The sequence below is a fragment of the Spea bombifrons genome, chromosome 4, assembly GCF_027358695.1.
Source record: "Spea bombifrons isolate aSpeBom1 chromosome 4, aSpeBom1.2.pri, whole genome shotgun sequence".
NCBI classification, from domain to species: Eukaryota; Metazoa; Chordata; class Amphibia; order Anura; family Pelobatidae; genus Spea; species Spea bombifrons.
The window spans coordinates 113,836,894-113,859,031 of NC_071090.1; the positions used below are offsets into that span (position 1 = coordinate 113,836,894).

General features: G+C 48.2%; 16 non-coding genes across 16 annotated transcripts; all 16 read left to right on the plus strand.

Moving 5' to 3' along the window:
• Window positions 1–571: 571 nt before the first annotated feature.
• On the plus strand, window positions 572–644 carry TRNAK-UUU (transfer RNA lysine (anticodon UUU)). Its single transcript has one exon. It is a non-coding gene; the product is annotated as a tRNA-Lys (tRNA).
• Window positions 645–1,900: 1,256 nt separating this feature from the next.
• Window positions 1,901–1,973, plus strand: TRNAK-UUU (transfer RNA lysine (anticodon UUU)). The gene has a single exon. It is a non-coding gene; the product is annotated as a tRNA-Lys (tRNA).
• Window positions 1,974–3,226: 1,253 nt separating this feature from the next.
• TRNAK-UUU (transfer RNA lysine (anticodon UUU)) lies at window positions 3,227–3,299 on the plus strand. Its single transcript has one exon. It is a non-coding gene; the product is annotated as a tRNA-Lys (tRNA).
• Window positions 3,300–4,555: 1,256 nt separating this feature from the next.
• On the plus strand, window positions 4,556–4,628 carry TRNAK-UUU (transfer RNA lysine (anticodon UUU)). The gene has a single exon. It is a non-coding gene; the product is annotated as a tRNA-Lys (tRNA).
• A 1,255-nt stretch (window positions 4,629–5,883) lies between these two features.
• TRNAK-UUU (transfer RNA lysine (anticodon UUU)) lies at window positions 5,884–5,956 on the plus strand. Its single transcript has one exon. It is a non-coding gene; the product is annotated as a tRNA-Lys (tRNA).
• Window positions 5,957–7,220: 1,264 nt separating this feature from the next.
• On the plus strand, window positions 7,221–7,293 carry TRNAK-UUU (transfer RNA lysine (anticodon UUU)). The gene has a single exon. It is a non-coding gene; the product is annotated as a tRNA-Lys (tRNA).
• Window positions 7,294–8,549: 1,256 nt separating this feature from the next.
• TRNAK-UUU (transfer RNA lysine (anticodon UUU)) lies at window positions 8,550–8,622 on the plus strand. Its single transcript has one exon. It is a non-coding gene; the product is annotated as a tRNA-Lys (tRNA).
• A 1,253-nt stretch (window positions 8,623–9,875) lies between these two features.
• Window positions 9,876–9,948, plus strand: TRNAK-UUU (transfer RNA lysine (anticodon UUU)). The gene has a single exon. It is a non-coding gene; the product is annotated as a tRNA-Lys (tRNA).
• Window positions 9,949–11,204: 1,256 nt separating this feature from the next.
• Window positions 11,205–11,277, plus strand: TRNAK-UUU (transfer RNA lysine (anticodon UUU)). The gene has a single exon. It is a non-coding gene; the product is annotated as a tRNA-Lys (tRNA).
• Window positions 11,278–12,539: 1,262 nt separating this feature from the next.
• On the plus strand, window positions 12,540–12,612 carry TRNAK-UUU (transfer RNA lysine (anticodon UUU)). The gene has a single exon. It is a non-coding gene; the product is annotated as a tRNA-Lys (tRNA).
• Window positions 12,613–13,887: 1,275 nt separating this feature from the next.
• TRNAK-UUU (transfer RNA lysine (anticodon UUU)) lies at window positions 13,888–13,960 on the plus strand. Its single transcript has one exon. It is a non-coding gene; the product is annotated as a tRNA-Lys (tRNA).
• A 1,263-nt stretch (window positions 13,961–15,223) lies between these two features.
• TRNAK-UUU (transfer RNA lysine (anticodon UUU)) lies at window positions 15,224–15,296 on the plus strand. Its single transcript has one exon. It is a non-coding gene; the product is annotated as a tRNA-Lys (tRNA).
• Window positions 15,297–16,560: 1,264 nt separating this feature from the next.
• Window positions 16,561–16,633, plus strand: TRNAK-UUU (transfer RNA lysine (anticodon UUU)). Its single transcript has one exon. It is a non-coding gene; the product is annotated as a tRNA-Lys (tRNA).
• Window positions 16,634–17,889: 1,256 nt separating this feature from the next.
• On the plus strand, window positions 17,890–17,962 carry TRNAK-UUU (transfer RNA lysine (anticodon UUU)). Its single transcript has one exon. It is a non-coding gene; the product is annotated as a tRNA-Lys (tRNA).
• Window positions 17,963–20,541: 2,579 nt separating this feature from the next.
• On the plus strand, window positions 20,542–20,614 carry TRNAK-UUU (transfer RNA lysine (anticodon UUU)). Its single transcript has one exon. It is a non-coding gene; the product is annotated as a tRNA-Lys (tRNA).
• A 1,253-nt stretch (window positions 20,615–21,867) lies between these two features.
• On the plus strand, window positions 21,868–21,940 carry TRNAK-UUU (transfer RNA lysine (anticodon UUU)). The gene has a single exon. It is a non-coding gene; the product is annotated as a tRNA-Lys (tRNA).
• Window positions 21,941–22,138: the final 198 nt, after the last annotated feature.

A 22,138-nucleotide genomic window follows, 5' to 3' on the forward strand; every position in this document is an offset into this window, starting at 1 on the left:
AACCTTCAGATTATGAGACTGACGCGCTACCTACTGCGCTAACAAGGCAAACGCTGGCTGGTGCCGGTTGCTGAAGCATCGTAAAGGACAAATAAAGGACATCCATCGTAAAGGACAAATTTCCTTCAGCATGGGTAAAAGGCAACCCTGCTTTTCCAGGGACCTGTTTTACCAATGCTCTAAAAAGAAGCTTGCATTGGCCGGGAATCGAACCCGGGCCTCCCGCGTGGCAGGCGAGAATTCTACCACTGAACCACCAATGCATCTGCAACGGCCCACTTGAAAATCCATAGAGATTCGAGTGGTCGGAAAGAAGATTTTTCCCCCTGAACAGAAAGTTATGGAAGCGGTGGTTGGGGGATCAATCAGTTAGTTGCTTATACGTGTAGCTGTAAAAGAAGCGTGCCCTGTGCGAGGACCTGACTCTCGAACTTCAGATTATGAGACCGACATTGTGGAAATGGTTGTCAACCAGAAACTCAAGGTGTTCTAGATGTAATGTAAGTGCACGTGGACCAACTCTGTGGCTGATAGCCAGCTTCAGGTCTGGCCCAAGGCTCTTGCACAGCGAGCCTGGATAGCTCAGTCGGTAGAGCATCAGACTTTTAATCTGAGGGTCCAGGGTTCAAGTCCCTGTTCGGGCGCTGCTCGCTTTATTATGCTAAAACCACGAGTTCAGCGCCGTACAATCAACACTGGAAAGCTTTACTTGACTCAAAAGATAGTAGATAAGCGGGACGGCTTCCCTGCAAACCTTTTAGATATGCCGAACGGTTCTTAGCTGCCAAAAAATGTCTCCCGTATCTATGTGTAAAGAAACAAGATCATTTATAACGTCACCCCCTTTTCTTTCTAGACCTTAGACCAATGGTGCACACACCAGAGTTTGAGGGATATTGAATGTTTAAAGAGAATCCACCGTTAATGCCTCCTGTATTCACGGAAACAAATAGCATACGTGCAGAAGAATCGAGACACCGCCGCCTCTAAACACCAGCCAGCAATCCGCGGATGTACGGTAACGCACAGACGTCCAGACATTTCCTGAGTAACGGATATAGTGGTATCTCTACAATGCATCATGCAAATAAGGGAGTCATTTCATTTGCAGAAACATAGGCAAAACAGCATGGCCCGTACAGGGATCGAACCCGCGACCTTGGCGTTATTAGCACCACGCTCTAACCAACTGAGCTAACCGGCCACGTCGGCAGGCTCGGCAAAACAGAGGACCGTGGAAAAAACTCCAGAGTAAATGAACGTTTGGCATCAGCTATCAACAGTCTCAAGCTGTAAAACAAGCATGCCCTGTATGAGGGTCGAACTCACAACCTTCAGATTATGAGACTGACGCGCTACCTACTGCGCTAACAAGGCAAACGCTGGCTGGTGCCGGTTGCTGAAGCATCGTAAAGGACAAATAAAGGACATCCATCGTAAAGGACAAATTTCCTTCAGCATGGGTAAAAGGCAACCCTGCTTTTCCAGGGACCTGTTTTACCAATGCTCTAAAAAGAAGCTTGCATTGGCCGGGAATCGAACCCGGGCCTCCCGCGTGGCAGGCGAGAATTCTACCACTGAACCACCAATGCATCTGCAACGGCCCACTTGAAAATCCATAGAGATTCGAGTGGTCGGAAAGAAGATTTTTCCCCCTGAACAGAAAGTTATGGAAGCGGTGGTTGGGGGATCAATCAGTTAGTTGCTTATACGTGTAGCTGTAAAAGAAGCGTGCCCTGTGCGAGGACCTGACTCTCGAACTTCAGATTATGAGACCGACATTGTGGAAATGGTTGTCAACCAGAAACTCAAGGTGTTCTAGATGTAATGTAAGTGCACGTGGACCAACTCTGTGGCTGATAGCCAGCTTCAGGTCTGGCCCAAGGCTCTTGCACAGCGAGCCTGGATAGCTCAGTCGGTAGAGCATCAGACTTTTAATCTGAGGGTCCAGGGTTCAAGTCCCTGTTCGGGCGCTGCTCGCTTTATTATGCTAAAACCACGAGTTCAGCGCCGTACAATCAACACTGGAAAGCTTTACTTGACTCAAAAGATAGTAGATAAGCGGGACGGCTTCCCTGCAAACCTTTTAGATATGCCGAACGGTTCTTAGCTGCCAAAAAATGTCTCCCGTATCTATGTGTAAAGAAACAAGATCATTTATAACGTCACCCCCTTTTCTTTCTAGACCTTAGACCAATGGTGCACACACCAGAGTTTGAGGGATATTGAATGTTTAAAGAGAATCCACCGTTAATGCCTCCTGTATTCACGGAAACAAATAGCATACGTGCAGAAGAATCGAGACACCGCCGCCTCTAAACACCAGCCAGCAATCCGCGGATGTACGGTAACGCACAGACGTCCAGACATTTCCTGAGTAACGGATATAGTGGTATCTCTACAATGCATCATGCAAATAAGGGAGTCATTTCATTTGCAGAAACATAGGCAAAACAGCATGGCCCGTACGGGGATCGAACCCGCGACCTTGGCGTTATTAGCACCACGCTCTAACCAACTGAGCTAACCGGCCACGTCGGCAGGCTCAGCAAAACAGAGGACCGTGGAAAAAACTCCAGAGTAAATGAACGTTTGGCATCAGCTATCAACAGTCTCAAGCTGTAAAACAAGCATGCCCTGTATGAGGGTCGAACTCACAACCTTCAGATTATGAGACTGACGCGCTACCTACTGCGCTAACAAGGCAAACGCTGGCTAGCGCCGGTTGCTGAAGCTCTTCATACGTGACGCGTTGCAACATAGTAAATGACACATTTCCTTCAGCGTGGGCAAAAGGCAACCCTGCTTGTCCAGGGACCTGTTTTACCAATGCTCTAAAAGGAAGCTTGCATTGGCCGGGAATCGAACCCGGGTCTCCCGCGTGGCAGGCGAGAATTCTACCGCTGAACCACCAATGCATCTGCAACGGTCGACTTGAAAATCCATAGAGATTCGAGTGGTCGGAAAGAAGATTTCTCCCCCTGACCAGAAAGTTATGGAAGCGGTGGTTGGGGGATCAATCAGTTAGTTGCTTATACGTGTAGCTGTAAAAGAAGCGTGCCCTGTGCGAGGACCTGACTCTCGAACTTCAGATTATGAGACCGACATTGTGGAAATGGTTGTCAACCAGAAACTCAAGGTGTTCTAGATGTAATGTAAGTGCACGTGGACCAACTCTGTGACTGATAGCCAGCTTCAGGTCTGGCCCAAGGCTCTTGCACAGCGAGCCTGGATAGCTCAGTCGGTAGAGCATCAGACTTTTAATCTGAGGGTCCAGGGTTCAAGTCCCTGTTCGGGCGCTGCTCGCTTTATTATGCTAAAACCACGAGTTCAGCGCCGTACAATCAACACTGGAAAGCTTTACTTGACTCAAAAGATAGTAGATAAGCGGGACGGCTTCCCTGCAAACCTTTTAGATATGCCGAACGGTTCTTAGCTGCCAAAAAATGTCTCCCGTATCTATGTGTAAAGAAACAAGATCATTTATAACGTCACCCCCTTTTCTTTCTAGACCTTAGACCAATGGTGCACACACCAGAGTTTGAGGGATATTGAATGTTTAAAGAGAATCCACCGTTAATGCCTCCTGTATTCACGGAAACAAATAGCATACGTGCAGAAGAATCGAGACACCGCCGCCTCTAAACACCAGCCAGCAATCCACGGATGTACGGTAACGCACAGACGTCCAGACATTTCCTGAGTAACGGATATAGTGGTATCTCTACAATGCATCATGCAAATAAGGGAGTCATTTCATTTGCAGAAACATAGGCAAAACAGCATGGCCCGTACGGGGATCGAACCCGCGACCTTGGCGTTATTAGCACCACGCTCTAACCAACTGAGCTAACCGGCCACGTCGGCAGGCTCGGCAAAACAGAGGACCGTGGAAAAAACTCCAGAGTAAATGAACGTTTGGCATCAGCTATCAACAGTCTCAAGCTGTAAAACAAGCATGCCCTGTATGAGGGTCGAACTCACAACCTTCAGATTATGAGACTGACGCGCTACCTACTGCGCTAACAAGGCAAACGCTGGCTGGTGCCGGTTGCTGAAGCATCGTAAAGGACAAATAAAGGACATCCATCGTAAAGGACAAATTTCCTTCAGCATGGGTAAAAGGCAACCCTGCTTTTCCAGGGACCTGTTTTACCAATGCTCTAAAAAGAAGCTTGCATTGGCCGGGAATCGAACCCGGGCCTCCCGCGTGGCAGGCGAGAATTCTACCACTGAACCACCAATGCATCTGCAACGGCCCACTTGAAAATCCATAGAGATTCGAGTGGTCGGAAAGAAGATTTTTCCCCCTGAACAGAAAGTTATGGAAGCGGTGGTTGGGGGATCAATCAGTTAGTTGCTTATACGTGTAGCTGTAAAAGAAGCGTGCCCTGTGCGAGGACCTGACTCTCGACCTTCAGATTATGAGACCGACATTGTGGAAATGGTTGTCAACCAGAAACTCAAGGTGTCCTAGATGTAATGTAAGTGCACGTGGACCAACTCTGTGGCTGATAGCCAGCTTCAGGTCTGGCCCAAGGCTCTTGCACAGCAAGCCTGGATAGCTCAGTCGGTAGAGCATCAGACTTTTAATCTGAGGGTCCAGGGTTCAAGTCCCTGTTCGGGCGCTGCTCGCTTTATTATGCTAAAACCACGAGTTCAGCGCCGTACAATCAACACTGGAAAGCTTTACTTGACTCAAAAGATAGTAGATAAGCGGGACGGCTTCCCTGCAAACCTTTTAGATATGCCGAACGGTTCTTAGCTGCCAAAAAATGTCTCCCGTATCTATGTGTAAAGAAACAAGATCATTTATAACGTCACCCCCTTTTCTTTCTAGACCTTAGACCAATAGTGCACACACCAGAGTTTGAGGGATATTGAATGTTTAAAGAGAATCCACCGTTAATGCCTCCTGTATTCACGGAAACAAATAGCATACGTGCAGAAGAATCGAGACAACGCCGCCTCTCAACACAAGCCAGCAATCCGCGGATGTACAGTAACGCACAGACGTCCAGACATTTCCTGAGTAACGGATATAGTGGTATCTCTACAATGCATCATGCAAATAAGGGAGTCATTTCATTTGCAGAAACATAGGCAAAACAGCATGGCCCGTACGGGGATCGAACCCGCGACCTTGGCGTTATTAGCACCACGCTCTAACCAACTGAGCTAACCGGCCACGTCGGCAGGCTCGGCAAAACAGAGGACCGTGGAAAAACTCCAGAGTAAATGAACGTTTGGCATCAGCTATCAACAGTCTCAAGCTGTAAAACAAGCATGCCCTGTATGAGGGTCGAACTCACAACCTTCAGATTATGAGACTGACGCGCTACCTACTGCGCTAACAAGGCAAACGCTGGCTGGTGCCGGTTGCTGAAGCATCGTAAAGGACAAATAAAGGACATCCATCGTAAAGGACAAATTTCCTTCAGCATGGGTAAAAGGCAACCCTGCTTTTCCAGGGACCTGTTTTACCAATGCTCTAAAAAGAAGCTTGCATTGGCCGGGAATCGAACCCGGGCCTCCCGCGTGGCAGGCGAGAATTCTACCACTGAACCACCAATGCATCTGCAACGGCCCACTTGAAAATCCATAGAGATTCGAGTGGTCGGAAAGAAGATTTTTCCCCCTGAACAGAAAGTTATGGAAGCGGTGGTTGGGGGATTAATCAGTTAGTTGCTTATACGTGTAGCTGTAAAAGAAGCGTGCCCTGTGCGAGGACCTGACTCTCGAACTTCAGATTATGAGACCGACATTGTGGAAATGGTTGTCAACCAGAAACTCAAGGTGTCCTAGATGTAATGTAAGTGCACGTGGACCAACTCTGTGGCTGATAGCCAGCTTCAGGTCTGGCCCAAGGCTCTTGCACAGCGAGCCTGGATAGCTCAGTCGGTAGAGCATCAGACTTTTAATCTGAGGGTCCAGGGTTCAAGTCCCTGTTCGGGCGCTGCTCGCTTTATTATGCTAAAACCACGAGTTCAGCGCCGTACAATCAACACTGGAAAGCTTTACTTGACTCAAAAGATAGTAGATAAGCGGGACGGCTTCCCTGCAAACCTTTTAGATATGCCGAACGGTTCTTAGCTGCCAAAAAATGTCTCCCGTATCTATGTGTAAAGAAACAAGATCATTTATAACGTCACCCCCTTTTCTTTCTAGACCTTAGACCAATGGTGCACACACCAGAGTTTGAGGGATATTGAATGTTTAAAGAGAATCCACCGTTAATGCCTCCTGTATTCACGGAAACAAATAGCATACGTGCAGAAGAATCGAGACACCGCCGCCTCTAAACACCAGCCAGCAATCCACGGATGTACGGTAACGCACAGACGTCCAGACATTTCCTGAGTAACGGATATAGTGGTATCTCTACAATGCATCATGCAAATAAGGGAGTCATTTCATTTGCAGAAACATAGGCAAAACAGCATGGCCCGTACGGGGATCGAACCCGCGACCTTGGCGTTATTAGCACCACGCTCTAACCAACTGAGCTAACCGGCCACGTCGGCAGGCTCGGACGCAGGCTCGGATTGAGGACCGTGGAAAAAACTCCAGAGTAAATGAACGTTTGGCATCAGCTATCAACAGTCTCAAGCTGTAAAACAAGCATGCCCTGTATGAGGGTCGAACTCACGACCTTCAGATTATGAGACTGACGCGCTACCTACTGCGCTAACAAGGCAAACGCTGGCTGGTGCCGGTTGCTGAAGCATCGTAAAGGACAAATAAAGGACATCCATCGTAAAGGACAAATTTCCTTCAGCATGGGTAAAAGGCAACCCTGCTTTTCCAGGGACCTGTTTTACCAATGCTCTAAGAAGAAGCTTGCATTGGCCGGGAATCGAACCCGGGCCTCCCGCGTGGCAGGCGAGAATTCTACCACTGAACCACCAATGCATCTGCAACGGCCCACTTGAAAATCCATAGAGATTCGAGTGGTCGGAAAGAAGATTTTTCCCCCTGAACAGAAAGTTATGGAAGCGGTGGTTGGGGGATCAATCAGTTAGTTGCTTATACGTGTAGCTGTAAAAGAAGCGTGCCCTGTGCGAGGACCTGACTCTCGACCTTCAGATTATGAGACCGACATTGTGGAAATGGTTGTCAACCAGAAACTCAAGGTGTCCTAGATGTAATGTAAGTGCACGTGGACCAACTCTGTGGCTGATAGCCAGCTTCAGGTCTGGCCCAAGGCTCTTGCACAGCGAGCCTGGATAGCTCAGTCGGTAGAGCATCAGACTTTTAATCTGAGGGTCCAGGGTTCAAGTCCCTGTTCGGGCGCTGCTCGCTTTATTATGCTAAAACCACGAGTTCAGCGCCGTACAATCAACACTGGAAAGCTTTACTTGACTCAAAAAATAGTAGATAAGCGGGACGGCTTCCCTGCAAACCTTTTAGATATGCCGAACGGTTCTTAGCTGCCAAAAAATGTCTCCCGTATCTATGTGTAAAGAAACAAGATCATTTATAACGTCACCCCCTTTTCTTTCTAGACCTTAGACCAATGGTGCACACACCAGAGTTTGAGGGATATTGAATGTTTAAAGAGAATCCACCGTTAATGCCTCCTGTATTCACGGAAACAAATAACATACGTGCAGAAAAATCGAGACACCGCCGCCTCTAAACACCAGCCAGCAATCCGCGGATGTACGGTAACGCACAGACGTCCAGACATTTCCTGAGTAACGGATATAGTGGTATCTCTACAATGCATCATGCAAATAAGGGAGTCATTTCATTTGCAGAAACATAGGCAAAACAGCATGGCCCGTACGGGGATCGAACCCGCGACCTTGGCGTTATTAGCACCACGCTCTAACCAACTGAGCTAACCAGCCACGTCGGCAGGCTTGGCAAAACAGAGGACCGTGGAAAAAACTCCAGAGTAAATGAACGTTTGGCATCAGCTATCAACAGTCTCAAGCTGTAAAACAAGCATGCCCTGTATGAGGGTCGAACTCACAACCTTCAGATTATGAGACTGACGCGCTACCTACTGCGCTAACAAGGCAAACGCTGGCTGGTGCCGGTTGCTGAAGCATCGTAAAGGACAAATAAAGGACATCCATCGTAAAGGACAAATTTCCTTCAGCATGGGTAAAAGGCAACCCTGCTTTTCCAGGGACCTGTTTTACCAATGCTCTAAAAAGAAGCTTGCATTGGCCGGGAATCGAACCCGGGCCTCCCGCGTGGCAGGCGAGAATTCTACCACTGAACCACCAATGCATCTGCAACGGCCCACTTGAAAATCCATAGAGATTCGAGTGGTCGGAAAGAAGATTTCTCCCCCTGACCAGAAAGTTATGGAAGCGGTGGTTGGGGGATCAATCAGTTAGTTGCTTATACGTGTAGCTGTAAAAGAAGCGTGCCCTGTGTGAGGACCTGACTCTCGACCTTCAGATTATGAGACCGACATTGAGAAATTGGTTGTCAACCAGAAACTCAAGGTGTCCTAGATGTAAAGTAAGTGCACGTGGACCAACTCTGTGACTGATAGCCAGCTTCAGGTCTGGCCCAAGCCTCATGCACAGCGAGCCTGGATAGCTCAGTCGGTAGAGCATCAGACTTTTAATCTGAGGGTCCAGGGTTCAAGTCCCTGTTCGGGCGCTGCTCGCTTTATTATGCTAAAACCACGAGTTCAGCGCCGTACAATCAACACTGGAAAGCTTTACTTGACTCAAAAGATAGTAGATAAGCGGGACGGCTTCCCTGCAAACCTTTTAGATATGCCGAACGGTTCTTAGCTGCCAAAAAATGTCTCCCGTATCTATGTGTAAAGAAACAAGATCATTTATAACGTCACCCCCTTTTCTTTCTAGACCTTAGACCAATGGTGCACACACCAGAGTTTGAGGGATATTGGATGTTTAAAGAGAATCCACCGTTAATGCCTCCTGTATTCACGGAAACAAATAGCATACGTGCAGAAGAATCGAGACAACGCCGCCTCTCAACACCAGCCAGCAATCCGCGGATGTACAGTAACGCACAGACGTCCAGACATTTCCTGAGTAACGGATATAGTGGTATCTCTACAATGCATCATGCAAATAAGGGAGTCATTTCATTTGCAGAAACATAGGCAAAACAGCATGGCCCGTACGGGGGTCGAACCCGCGACCTTGGCGTTATTAGCACCACGCTCTAACCAACTGAGCTAACCGGCCGCGTCGGCAGGCTTGGCGCAACAGAGGACCGTGGAAAAAACTCCATAGTAAATGAACGTTTGGCATCAGCTATCAACAGTCTCAAGCTGTAAAACAAGCATGCCCTGTATGAGGGTCGAACTCACGACCTTCAGATTATGAGACTGACGCGCTACCTACTGCGCTAACAAGGCAAACGCTGGCTGGCGCCGGTTGCTGAAGCTCTTCATACGTGACGCGTTGCAACATAGTAAATGACACATTTCCTTCAGCGTGGGTAAAAGGCAACCCTGCTTGTCCAGGGACCTGTTTTACCAATGCTCTAAAAGGAAGCTTGCATTGGCCGGGAATCGAACCCGGGCCTCCCGCGTGGCAGGCGAGAATTCTACCACTGAACCACCAATGCATCTGCAACAGTCGACTTGAAAATCCATAGAGATTCGAGTGGTCGGAAAGAAGATTTCTCCCCCTGACCAGAAAGTTATGGAAGCGGTGGTTGGGGGATCAATCAGTTAGTTGCTTATACGTGTAGCTGTAAAAGAAGCGTGCCCTGTGTGAGGACCTGACTCTCGACCTTCAGATTATGAGACCGACATTGAGAAATTGGTTGTCAACCAGAAACTCAAGGTGTCCTAGATGTAAAGTAAGTGCACGTGGACCAACTCTGTGACTGATAGCCAGCTTCAGGTCTGGCCCAAGCCTCATGCACAGCGAGCCTGGATAGCTCAGTCGGTAGAGCATCAGACTTTTAATCTGAGGGTCCAGGGTTCAAGTCCCTGTTCGGGCGCTGCTTGCTTTATTATGCTAAAACCACGAGTTCAGCGCCGTACAATCAACACTGGAAAGCTTTACTTGACTCAAAAGATAGTAGATAAGCGGGACGGCTTCCCTGCAAACGTTTTAGATATGCCGAACGGTTCTTAGCTGCCAAAAAATGTCTCCTGTATCTATGTGTAAAGAAACAAGATCATTTATAACGTCACCCCCTTTTCTTTCTAGACCTTAGACCAATGGTGCACACACCAGAGTTTGAAGGATATTGAATGTTTAAAGAGAATCCACCGTTAATGCCTCCTGTGTTCACGGAAACAAATAACATACGTGCAGAAAAATCGAGACACCGCCGCCTCTAAACACCAGCCAGCAATCAGCGGATGTACGGTAACGCACAGATGTCCAGACATTTCCTGAATAACGGATATAGTGGTATCTATACAATGCATCATGCAAATAAGGGAGTCATTTCATTTGCAGAAACATAGGCAAAACAGCATGGCCCGTACGGGGATCGAACCCGCGACCTTGGCGTTATTAGCACCACGCTCTAACCAACTGAGCTAACCGGCCGCGTCGGCAGGCTTGGCGCAACAGAGGACCGTGGAAAAAACTCCATAGTAAATGAACGTTTGGCATCAGCTATCAACAGTCTCAAGCTGTAAAACAAGCATGCCCTGTATGAGGGTCGAACTCACGACCTTCAGATTATGAGACTGACGCGCTACCTACTGCGCTAACAAGGCAAACGCTGGCTGGTGCCGGTTGCTGAAGCATCGTAAAGGACAAATAAAGGACATCCATCGTAAAGGACAAATTTCCTTCAGCATGGGTAAAAGGCAACCCTGCTTTTCCAGGGACCTGTTTTACCAATGCTCTAAAAAGAAGCTTGCATTGGCCGGGAATCGAACCCGGGCCTCCCGCGTGGCAGGCGAGAATTCTACCACTGAACCACCAATGCATCTGCAACGGCCCACTTGAAAATCCATAGAGATTCGAGTGGTCGGAAAGAAGATTTTTCCCCCTGAACAGAAAGTTATGGAAGCGGTGGTTGGGGGATCAATCAGTTAGTTGCTTATACGTGTAGCTGTAAAAGAAGCGTGCCCTGTGCGAGGACCTGACTCTCGAACTTCAGATTATGAGACCGACATTGTGGAAATGGTTGTCAACCAGAAACTCAAGGTGTTCTAGATGTAATGTAAGTGCACGTGGACCAACTCTGTGGCTGATAGCCAGCTTCAGGTCTGGCCCAAGGCTCTTGCACAGCGAGCCTGGATAGCTCAGTCGGTAGAGCATCAGACTTTTAATCTGAGGGTCCAGGGTTCAAGTCCCTGTTCGGGCGCTGCTCGCTTTATTATGCTAAAACCACGAGTTCAGCGCCGTACAATCAACACTGGAAAGCTTTACTTGACTCAAAAGATAGTAGATAAGCGGGACGGCTTCCCTGCAAACCTTTTAGATATGCCGAACGGTTCTTAGCTGCCAAAAAATGTCTCCCGTATCTATGTGTAAAGAAACAAGATCATTTATAACGTCACCCCCTTTTCTTTCTAGACCTTAGACCAATGGTGCACACACCAGAGTTTGAGGGATATTGAATGTTTAAAGAGAATCCACCGTTAATGCCTCCTGTATTCACGGAAACAAATAGCATACGTGCAGAAGAATCGAGACACCGCCGCCTCTAAACACCAGCCAGCAATCCACGGATGTACGGTAACGCACAGACGTCCAGACATTTCCTGAGTAACGGATATAGTGGTATCTCTACAATGCATCATGCAAATAAGGGAGTCATTTCATTTGCAGAAACATAGGCAAAACAGCATGGCCCGTACGGGGATCGAACCCGCGACCTTGGCGTTATTAGCACCACGCTCTAACCAACTGAGCTAACCGGCCACGTCGGCAGGCTCGGTAAAACAGAGGACCGTGGAAAAAACTCCAGAGTAAATGAACGTTTGGCATCAGCTATCAACAGTCTCAAGCTGTAAAACAAGCATGCCCTGTATGAGGGTCGAACTCACAACCTTCAGATTATGAGACTGACGCGCTACCTACTGCGCTAACAAGGCAAACGCTGGCTGGTGCCGGTTGCTGAAGCATCGTAAAGGACAAATAAAGGACATCCATCGTAAAGGACAAATTTCCTTCAGCATGGTAAAAGGCAACGCTGCTTTTCCAGGGACCGGTTTTACCAATGCTCTAAAAAGAAGCTTGCATTGGCCGGGAATCGAACCCGGGCCTCCCGCGTGGCAGGCGAGAATTCTACCACTGAACCACCAATGCATCTGCAACGGCCCACTTGAAAATCCATAGAGATTCGAGTGGTCGGAAAGAAGATTTTTCCCCCTGAACAGAAAGTTATGGAAGCGGTGGTTGGGGGATCAATCAGTTAGTTGCTTATACGTGTAGCTGTAAAAGAAGCGTGCCCTGTGCGAGGACCTGACTCTCGACCTTCAGATTATGAGACCGACATTGTGGAAATGGTTGTCATTTGTCAACCAGAAACTCAAGGTGTCCTAGATGTAATGTAAGTGCACGTGGACCAACTCTGTGGCTGATAGCCAGCTTCAGGTCTGGCCCAAGGCTCTTGCACAGCGAGCCTGGATAGCTCAGTCGGTAGAGCATCAGACTTTTAATCTGAGGGTCCAGGGTTCAAGTCCCTGTTCGGGCGCTGCTCGCTTTATTATGCTAAAACCACGAGTTCAGCGCCGTACAATCAACACTGGAAAGCTTTACTTGACTCAAAAGATAGTAGATAAGCGGGACGGCTTCCCTGCAAACCTTTTAGATATGCCGAACGGTTCTTAGCTGCCAAAAAATGTCTCCCGTATCTATGTGTAAAGAAACAAGATCATTTATAACGTCACCCCCTTTTCTTTCTAGACCTTAGACCAATGGTGCACACACCAGAGTTTGAGGGATATTGAATGTTTAAAGAGAATCCACCGTTAATGCCTCCTGTATTCACGGAAACAAATAGCATACGTGCAGAAGAATCGAGACACCGCCGCCTCTAAACACCAGCCAGCAATCCGCGGATGTACGGTAACGCACAGACGTCCAGACATTTCCTGAGTAACGGATATAGTGGTATCTCTACAATGCATCATGCAAATAAGGGAGTCATTTCATTTGCAGAAACATAGGCAAAACAGCATGGCCCGTACGGGGATCGAACCCGCGACCTTGGCGTTATTAGCACCACGCTCTAACCAACTGAGCTAACCGGCCACGTCGGCAGGCTCGGACGCAGGCTCGGACGCAGGCTCGGATTGAGGACCGTGGAAAAAACTCCAGAGTAAATGAACGTTTGGCATCAGCTATCAACAGTCTCAAGCTGTAAAACAAGCATGCCCTGTATGAGGGTCGAACTCACAACCTTCAGATTATGAGACTGACGCGCTACCTACTGCGCTAACAAGGCAAACGCTGGCTGGTGCCGGTTGCTGAAGCATCGTAAAGGACAAATAAAGGACATCCATCGTAAAGGACAAATTTCCTTCAGCATGGTAAAAGGCAACGCTGCTTTTCCAGGGACCGGTTTTACCAATGCTCTAAAAAGAAGCTTGCATTGGCCGGGAATCGAACCCGGGCCTCCCGCGTGGCAGGCGAGAATTCTACCACTGAACCACCAATGCATCTGCAACGGCCCACTTGAAAATCCATAGAGATTCGAGTGGTCGGAAAGAAGATTTTTCCCCCTGAACAGAAAGTTATGGAAGCGGTGGTTGGGGGATCAATCAGTTAGTTGCTTATACGTGTAGCTGTAAAAGAAGCGTGCCCTGTGCGAGGACCTGACTCTCGACCTTCAGATTATGAGACCGACATTGTGGAAATGGTTGTCAACCAGAAACTCAAGGTGTCCTAGATGTAATGTAAGTGCACGTGGACCAACTCTGTGGCTGATAGCCAGCTTCAGGTCTGGCCCAAGGCTCTTGCACAGCGAGCCTGGATAGCTCAGTCGGTAGAGCATCAGACTTTTAATCTGAGGGTCCAGGGTTCAAGTCCCTGTTCGGGCGCTGCTCGCTTTATTATGCTAAAACCACGAGTTCAGCGCCGTACAATCAACACTGGAAAGCTTTACTTGACTCAAAAGATAGTAGATAAGCGGGACGGCTTCCCTGCAAACCTTTTAGATATGCCGAACGGTTCTTAGCTGCCAAAAAATGTCTCCCGTATCTATGTGTAAAGAAACAAGATCATTTATAACGTCACCCCCTTTTCTTTCTAGACCTTAGACCAATGGTGCACACACCAGAGTTTGAGGGATATTGAATGTTTAAAGAGAATCCACCGTTAATGCCTCCTGTATTCACGGAAACAAATAGCATACGTGCAGAAGAATCGAGACACCGCCGCCTCTAAACACCAGCCAGCAATCCACGGATGTACGGTAACGCACAGACGTCCAGACATTTCCTGAGTAACGGATATAGTGGTATCTCTACAATGCATCATGCAAATAAGGGAGTCATTTCATTTGCAGAAACATAGGCAAAACAGCATGGCCCGTACGGGGATCAAACCCGCGACCTTGGCGTTATTAGCACCACGCTCTAACCAACTGAGCTAACCGGCCACGTCGGCAGGCTCGGTAAAACAGAGGACCGTGGAAAAAACTCCAGAGTAAATGAACGTTTGGCATCAGCTATCAACAGTCTCAAGCTGTAAAACAAGCATGCCCTGTATGAGGGTCGAACTCACAACCTTCAGATTATGAGACTGACGCGCTACCTACTGCGCTAACAAGGCAAACGCTGGCTGGTGCCGGTTGCTGAAGCATCGTAAAGGACAAATAAAGGACATCCATCGTAAAGGACAAATTTCCTTCAGCATGGGTAAAAGGCAACCCTGCTTTTCCAGGGACCTGTTTTACCAATGCTCTAAAAAGAAGCTTGCATTGGCCGGGAATCGAACCCGGGCCTCCCGCGTGGCAGGCGAGAATTCTACCACTGAACCACCAATGCATCTGCAACGGCCCACTTGAAAATCCATAGAGATTCGAGTGGTCGGAAAGAAGATTTTTCCCCCTGAACAGAAAGTTATGGAAGCGGTGGTTGGGGGATCAATCAGTTAGTTGCTTATACGTGTAGCTGTAAAAGAAGCGTGCCCTGTGCGAGGACCTGACTCTCGACCTTCAGATTATGAGACCGACATTGTGGAAATGGTTGTCATTTGTCAACCAGAAACTCAAGGTGTCCTAGATGTAATGTAAGTGCACGTGGACCAACTCTGTGGCTGATAGCCAGCTTCAGGTCTGGCCCAAGGCTCTTGCACAGCGAGCCTGGATAGCTCAGTCGGTAGAGCATCAGACTTTTAATCTGAGGGTCCAGGGTTCAAGTCCCTGTTCGGGCGCTGCTCGCTTTATTATGCTAAAACCACGAGTTCAGCGCCGTACAATCAACACTGGAAAGCTTTACTTGACTCAAAAGATAGTAGATAAGCGGGACGGCTTCCCTGCAAACCTTTTAGATATGCCGAACGGTTCTTAGCTGCCAAAAAATGTCTCCCGTATCTATGTGTAAAGAAACAAGATCATTTATAACGTCACCCCCTTTTCTTTCTAGACCTTAGACCAATGGTGCACACACCAGAGTTTGAGGGATATTGAATGTTTAAAGAGAATCCACCGTTAATGCCTCCTGTATTCACGGAAACAAATAGCATACGTGCAGAAGAATCGAGACACCGCCGCCTCTAAACACCAGCCAGCAATCCGCGGATGTACGGTAACGCACAGACGTCCAGACATTTCCTGAGTAACGGATATAGTGGTATCTCTACAATGCATCATGCAAATAAGGGAGTCATTTCATTTGCAGAAACATAGGCAAAACAGCATGGCCCGTACGAGGATCGAACCCGCGACCTTGGCGTTATTAGCACCACGCTCTAACCAACTGAGCTAACCGGCCACGTCGGCAGGCTCGGACGCAGGCTCGGATTGAGGACCGTGGAAAAAACTCCAGAGTAAATGAACGTTTGGCATCAGCTATCAACAGTCTCAAGCTGTAAAACAAGCATGCCCTGTATGAGGGTCGAACTCACGACCTTCAGATTATGAGACTGACGCGCTACCTACTGCGCTAACAAGGCAAACGCTGGCTGGTGCCGGTTGCTGAAGCATCGTAAAGGACAAATAAAGGACATCCATCGTAAAGGACAAATTTCCTTCAGCATGGGTAAAAGGCAACCCTGCTTTTCCAGGGACCTGTTTTACCAATGCTCTAAGAAGAAGCTTGCATTGGCCGGGAATCGAACCCGGGCCTCCCGCGTGGCAGGCGAGAATTCTACCACTGAACCACCAATGCATCTGCAACGGCCCACTTGAAAATCCATAGAGATTCGAGTGGTCGGAAAGAAGATTTTTCCCCCTGAACAGAAAGTTATGGAAGCGGTGGTTGGGGGATCAATCAGTTAGTTGCTTATACGTGTAGCTGTAAAAGAAGCGTGCCCTGTGCGAGGACCTGACTCTCGAACTTCAGATTATGAGACCGACATTGTGGAAATGGTTGTCAACCAGAAACTCAAGGTGTCCTAGATGTAATGTAAGTGCACGTGGACCAACTCTGTGGCTGATAGCCAGCTTCAGGTCTGGCCCAAGGCTCTTGCACAGCGAGCCTGGATAGCTCAGTCGGTAGAGCATCAGACTTTTAATCTGAGGGTCCAGGGTTCAAGTCCCTGTTCGGGCGCTGCTCGCTTTATTATGCTAAAACCACGAGTTCAGCGCCGTACAATCAACACTGGAAAGCTTTACTTGACTCAAAAAATAGTAGATAAGCGGGACGGCTTCCCTGCAAACCTTTTAGATATGCCGAACGGTTCTTAGCTGCCAAAAAATGTCTCCCGTATCTATGTGTAAAGAAACAAGATCATTTATAACGTCACCCCCTTTTCTTTCTAGACCTTAGACCAATGGTGCACACACCAGAGTTTGAGGGATATTGAATGTTTAAAGAGAATCCACCGTTAATGCCTCCTGTATTCACGGAAACAAATAACATACGTGCAGAAAAATCGAGACACCGCCGCCTCTAAACACCAGCCAGCAATCCGCGGATGTACGGTAACGCACAGACGTCCAGACATTTCCTGAGTAACGGATATAGTGGTATCTCTACAATGCATCATGCAAATAAGGGAGTCATTTCATTTGCAGAAACATAGGCAAAACAGCATGGCCCGTACGGGGATCGAACCCGCGACCTTGGCGTTATTAGCACCACGCTCTAACCAACTGAGCTAACCGGCCACGTCGGCAGGCTCGGCAAAACAGAGGACCGTGGAAAAAACTCCAGAGTAAATGAACGTTTGGCATCAGCTATCAACAGTCTCAAGCTGTAAAACAAGCATGCCCTGTATGAGGGTCGAACTCACAACCTTCAGATTATGAGACTGACGCGCTACCTACTGCGCTAACAAGGCAAACGCTGGCTGGTGCCGGTTGCTGAAGCATCGTAAAGGACAAATAAAGGACATCCATCGTAAAGGACAAATTTCCTTCAGCATGGGTAAAAGGCAACCCTGCTTTTCCAGGGACCTGTTTTACCAATGCTCTAAAAAGAAGCTTGCATTGGCCGGGAATCGAACCCGGGCCTCCCGCGTGGCAGGCGAGAATTCTACCACTGAACCACCAATGCATCTGCAACGGCCCACTTGAAAATCCATAGAGATTCGAGTGGTCGGAAAGAAGATTTCTCCCCCTGACCAGAAAGTTATGGAAGCGGTGGTTGGGGGATCAATCAGTTAGTTGCTTATACGTGTAGCTGTAAAAGAAGCGTGCCCTGTGTGAGGACCTGACTCTCGACCTTCAGATTATGAGACCGACATTGAGAAATTGGTTGTCAACCAGAAACTCAAGGTGTCCTAGATGTAAAGTAAGTGCACGTGGACCAACTCTGTGACTGATAGCCAGCTTCAGGTCTGGCCCAAGCCTCATGCACAGCGAGCCTGGATAGCTCAGTCGGTAGAGCATCAGACTTTTAATCTGAGGGTCCAGGGTTCAAGTCCCTGTTCGGGCGCTGCTTGCTTTATTATGCTAAAACCACGAGTTCAGCGCCGTACAATCAACACTGGAAAGCTTTACTTGACTCAAAAGATAGTAGATAAGCGGGACGGCTTCCCTGCAAACGTTTTAGATATGCCGAACGGTTCTTAGCTGCCAAAAAATGTCTCCTGTATCTATGTGTAAAGAAACAAGATCATTTATAACGTCACCCCCTTTTCTTTCTAGACCTTAGACCAATGGTGCACACACCAGAGTTTGAAGGATATTGAATGTTTAAAGAGAATCCACCGTTAATGCCTCCTGTGTTCACGGAAACAAATAACATACGTGCAGAAAAATCGAGACACCGCCGCCTCTAAACACCAGCCAGCAATCAGCGGATGTACGGTAACGCACAGATGTCCAGACATTTCCTGAATAACGGATATAGTGGTATCTATACAATGCATCATGCAAATAAGGGAGTCATTTCATTTGCAGAAACATAGGCAAAACAGCATGGCCCGTACGGGGATCGAACCCGCGACCTTGGCGTTATTAGCACCACGCTCTAACCAACTGAGCTAACCGGCCGCGTCGGCAGGCTTGGCGCAACAGAGGACCGTGGAAAAAACTCCATAGTAAATGAACGTTTGGCATCAGCTATCAACAGTCTCAAGCTGTAAAACAAGCATGCCCTGTATGAGGGTCGAACTCACGACCTTCAGATTATGAGACTGACGCGCTACCTACTGCGCTAACAAGGCAAACGCTGGCTGGCGCCGGTTGCTGAAGCTCTTCATACGTGACGCGTTGCAACATAGTAAATGACACATTTCCTTCAGCGTGGGTAAAAGGCAACCCTGCTTGTCCAGGGACCTGTTTTACCAATGCTCTAAAAGGAAGCTTGCATTGGCCGGGAATCGAACCCGGGCCTCCCGCGTGGCAGGCGAGAATTCTACCACTGAACCACCAATGCATCTGCAACGGTCGACTTGAAAATCCATAGAGATTCGAGTGGTCGGAAAGAAGATTTCTCCCCCTGACCAGAAAGTTATGGAAGCGGTGGTTGGGGGATCAATCAGTTAGTTGCTTATACGTGTAGCTGTAAAAGAAGCGTGCCCTGTGTGAGGACCTGACTCTCGACCTTCAGATTATGAGACCGACATTGTGGAAATGGTTGTCAACCAGAAACTCAAGGTGTCCTAGATGTAATGTAAGTGCACGTGGACCAACTCTGTGGCTGATAGCCAGCTTCAGGTCTGGCCCAAGGCTCTTGCACAGCGAGCCTGGATAGCTCAGTCGGTAGAGCATCAGACTTTTAATCTGAGGGTCCAGGGTTCAAGTCCCTGTTTGGGCGCTGCTCGCTTTATTATGCTAAAACCACGAGTTCAGCGCCGTACAATCAACACTGGAAAGCTTTACTTGACTCAAAAGATAGTAGATAAGCGGGACGGCTTCCCTGCAAACCTTTTAGATATGCCGAACGGTTCTTAGCTGCCAAAAAATGTCTCCCGTATCTATGTGTAAAGAAACAAGATCATTTATAACGTCACCCCCTTTTCTTTCTAGACCTTAGACCAATGGTGCACACACCAGAGTTTGAGGGATATTGGATGTTTAAAGAGAATCCACCGTTAATGCCTCCTGTATTCACGGAAACAAATAGCATACGTGCAGAAGAATCGAGACAACGCCGCCTCTCAACACCAGCCAGCAATCCGCGGATGTACAGTAACGCACAGACGTCCAGACATTTCCTGAGTAACGGATATAGTGGTATCTCTACAATGCATCATGCAAATAAGGGAGTCATTTCATTTGCAGAAACATAGGCAAAACAGCATGGCCCGTACGGGGATCGAACCCGCGACCTTGGCGTTATTAGCACCACGCTCTAACCAACTGAGCTAACCGGCCGCGTCGGCAGGCTTGGTGCAACAGAGGACCGTGGAAAAAACTCCATAGTAAATGAACGTTTGGCATCAGCTATCAACAGTCTCAAGCTGTAAAACAAGCATGCCCTGTATGAGGGTCGAACTCACGACCTTCAGATTATGAGACTGACGCGCTACCTACTGCGCTAACAAGGCAAACGCTGGCTGGCGCCGGTTGCTGAAGCTCTTCATACGTGACGCGTTGCAACATAGTAAATGACACATTTCCTTCAGCGTGGGTAAAAGGCAACCCTGCTTGTCCAGGGACCTGTTTTACCAATGCTCTAAAAGGAAGCTTGCATTGGCCGGGAATCGAACCCGGGCCTCCCGCGTGGCAGGCGAGAATTCTACCACTGAACCACCAATGCATCTGCAACGGTCGACTTGAAAATCCATAGAGATTCGAGTGGTCGGAAAGAAGATTTCTCCCCCTGACCAGAAAGTTATGGAAGCGGTGGTTGGGGGATCAATCAGTTAGTTGCTTATACGTGTAGCTGTAAAAGAAGCGTGCCCTGTGTGAGGACCTGACTCTCGACCTTCAGATTATGAGACCGACATTGTGGAAATGGTTGTCAACCAGAAACTCAAGGTGTCCTAGATGTAATGTAAGTGCACGTGGACCAACTCTGTGGCTGATAGCCAGCTTCAGGTCTGGCCCAAGGCTCTTGCACAGCGAGCCTGGATAGCTCAGTCGGTAGAGCATCAGACTTTTAATCTGAGGGTCCAGGGTTCAAGTCCCTGTTCGGGCGCTGCTCGCTTTATTATGCTAAAACCACGAGTTCAGCGCCGTACAATCAACACTGGAAAGCTTTACTTGACTCAAAAGATAGTAGATAAGCGGGACGGCTTCCCTGCAAACCTTTTAGATATGCCGAACGGTTCTTAGCTGCCAAAAAATGTCTCCCGTATCTATGTGTAAAGAAACAAGATCATTTATAACGTCACCCCCTTTTCTTTCTAGACCTTAGACCAATGGTGCACACACCAGAGTTTGAGGGATATTGGATGTTTAAAGAGAATCCACCGTTAATGCCTCCTGTATTCACGGAAACAAATAGCATACGTGCAGAAGAATCGAGACAACGCCGCTTCTCAACACCAGCCAGCAATCCGCGGATGTACAGTAACGCACAGACGTCCAGACATTTCCTGAGTAACGGATATAGTGGTATCTCTACAATGCATCATGCAAATAAGGGAGTCATTTCATTTGCAGAAACATAGGCAAAACAGCATGGCCCGTACGGGGATCGAACCCGCGACCTTGGCGTTATTAGCACCACGCTCTAACCAACTGAGCTAACCGGCCGCGTCGGCAGGCTTGGCGCAACAGAGGACCGTGGAAAAAACTCCATAGTAAATGAACGTTTGGCATCAGCTATCAACAGTCTCAAGCTGTAAAACAAGCATGCCCTGTATGAGGGTCGAACTCACGACCTTCAGATTATGAGACTGACGCGCTACCTACTGCGCTAACAAGGCAAACGCTGGCTGGCGCCGGTTGCTGAAGCTCTTCATACGTGACGCGTTGCAACATAGTAAATGACACATTTCCTTCAGCGTGGGTAAAAGGCAACCCTGCTTGTCCAGGGACCTGTTTTACCAATGCTCTAAAAGGAAGCTTGCATTGGCCGGGAATCGAACCCGGGCCTCCCGCGTGGCAGGCGAGAATTCTACCACTGAACCACCAATGCATCTGCAACAGTCGACTTGAAAATCCATAGAGATTCGAGTGGTCGGAAAGAAGATTTCTCCCCCTGACCAGAAAGTTATGGAAGCGGTGGTTGGGGGATCAATCAGTTAGTTGCTTATACGTGTAGCTGTAAAAGAAGCGTGCCCTGTGTGAGGACCTGACTCTCGACCTTCAGATTATGAGACCGACATTGAGAAATTGGTTGTCAACCAGAAACTCAAGGTGTCCTAGATGTAAAGTAAGTGCACGTGGACCAACTCTGTGACTGATAGCCAGCTTCAGGTCTGGCCCAAGCCTCATGCACAGCGAGCCTGGATAGCTCAGTCGGTAGAGCATCAGACTTTTAATCTGAGGGTCCAGGGTTCAAGTCCCTGTTCGGGCGCTGCTTGCTTTATTATGCTAAAACCACGAGTTCAGCGCCGTACAATCAACACTGGAAAGCTTTACTTGACTCAAAAGATAGTAGATAAGCGGGACGGCTTCCCTGCAAACGTTTTAGATATGCCGAACGGTTCTTAGCTGCCAAAAAATGTCTCCTGTATCTATGTGTAAAGAAACAAGATCATTTATAACGTCACCC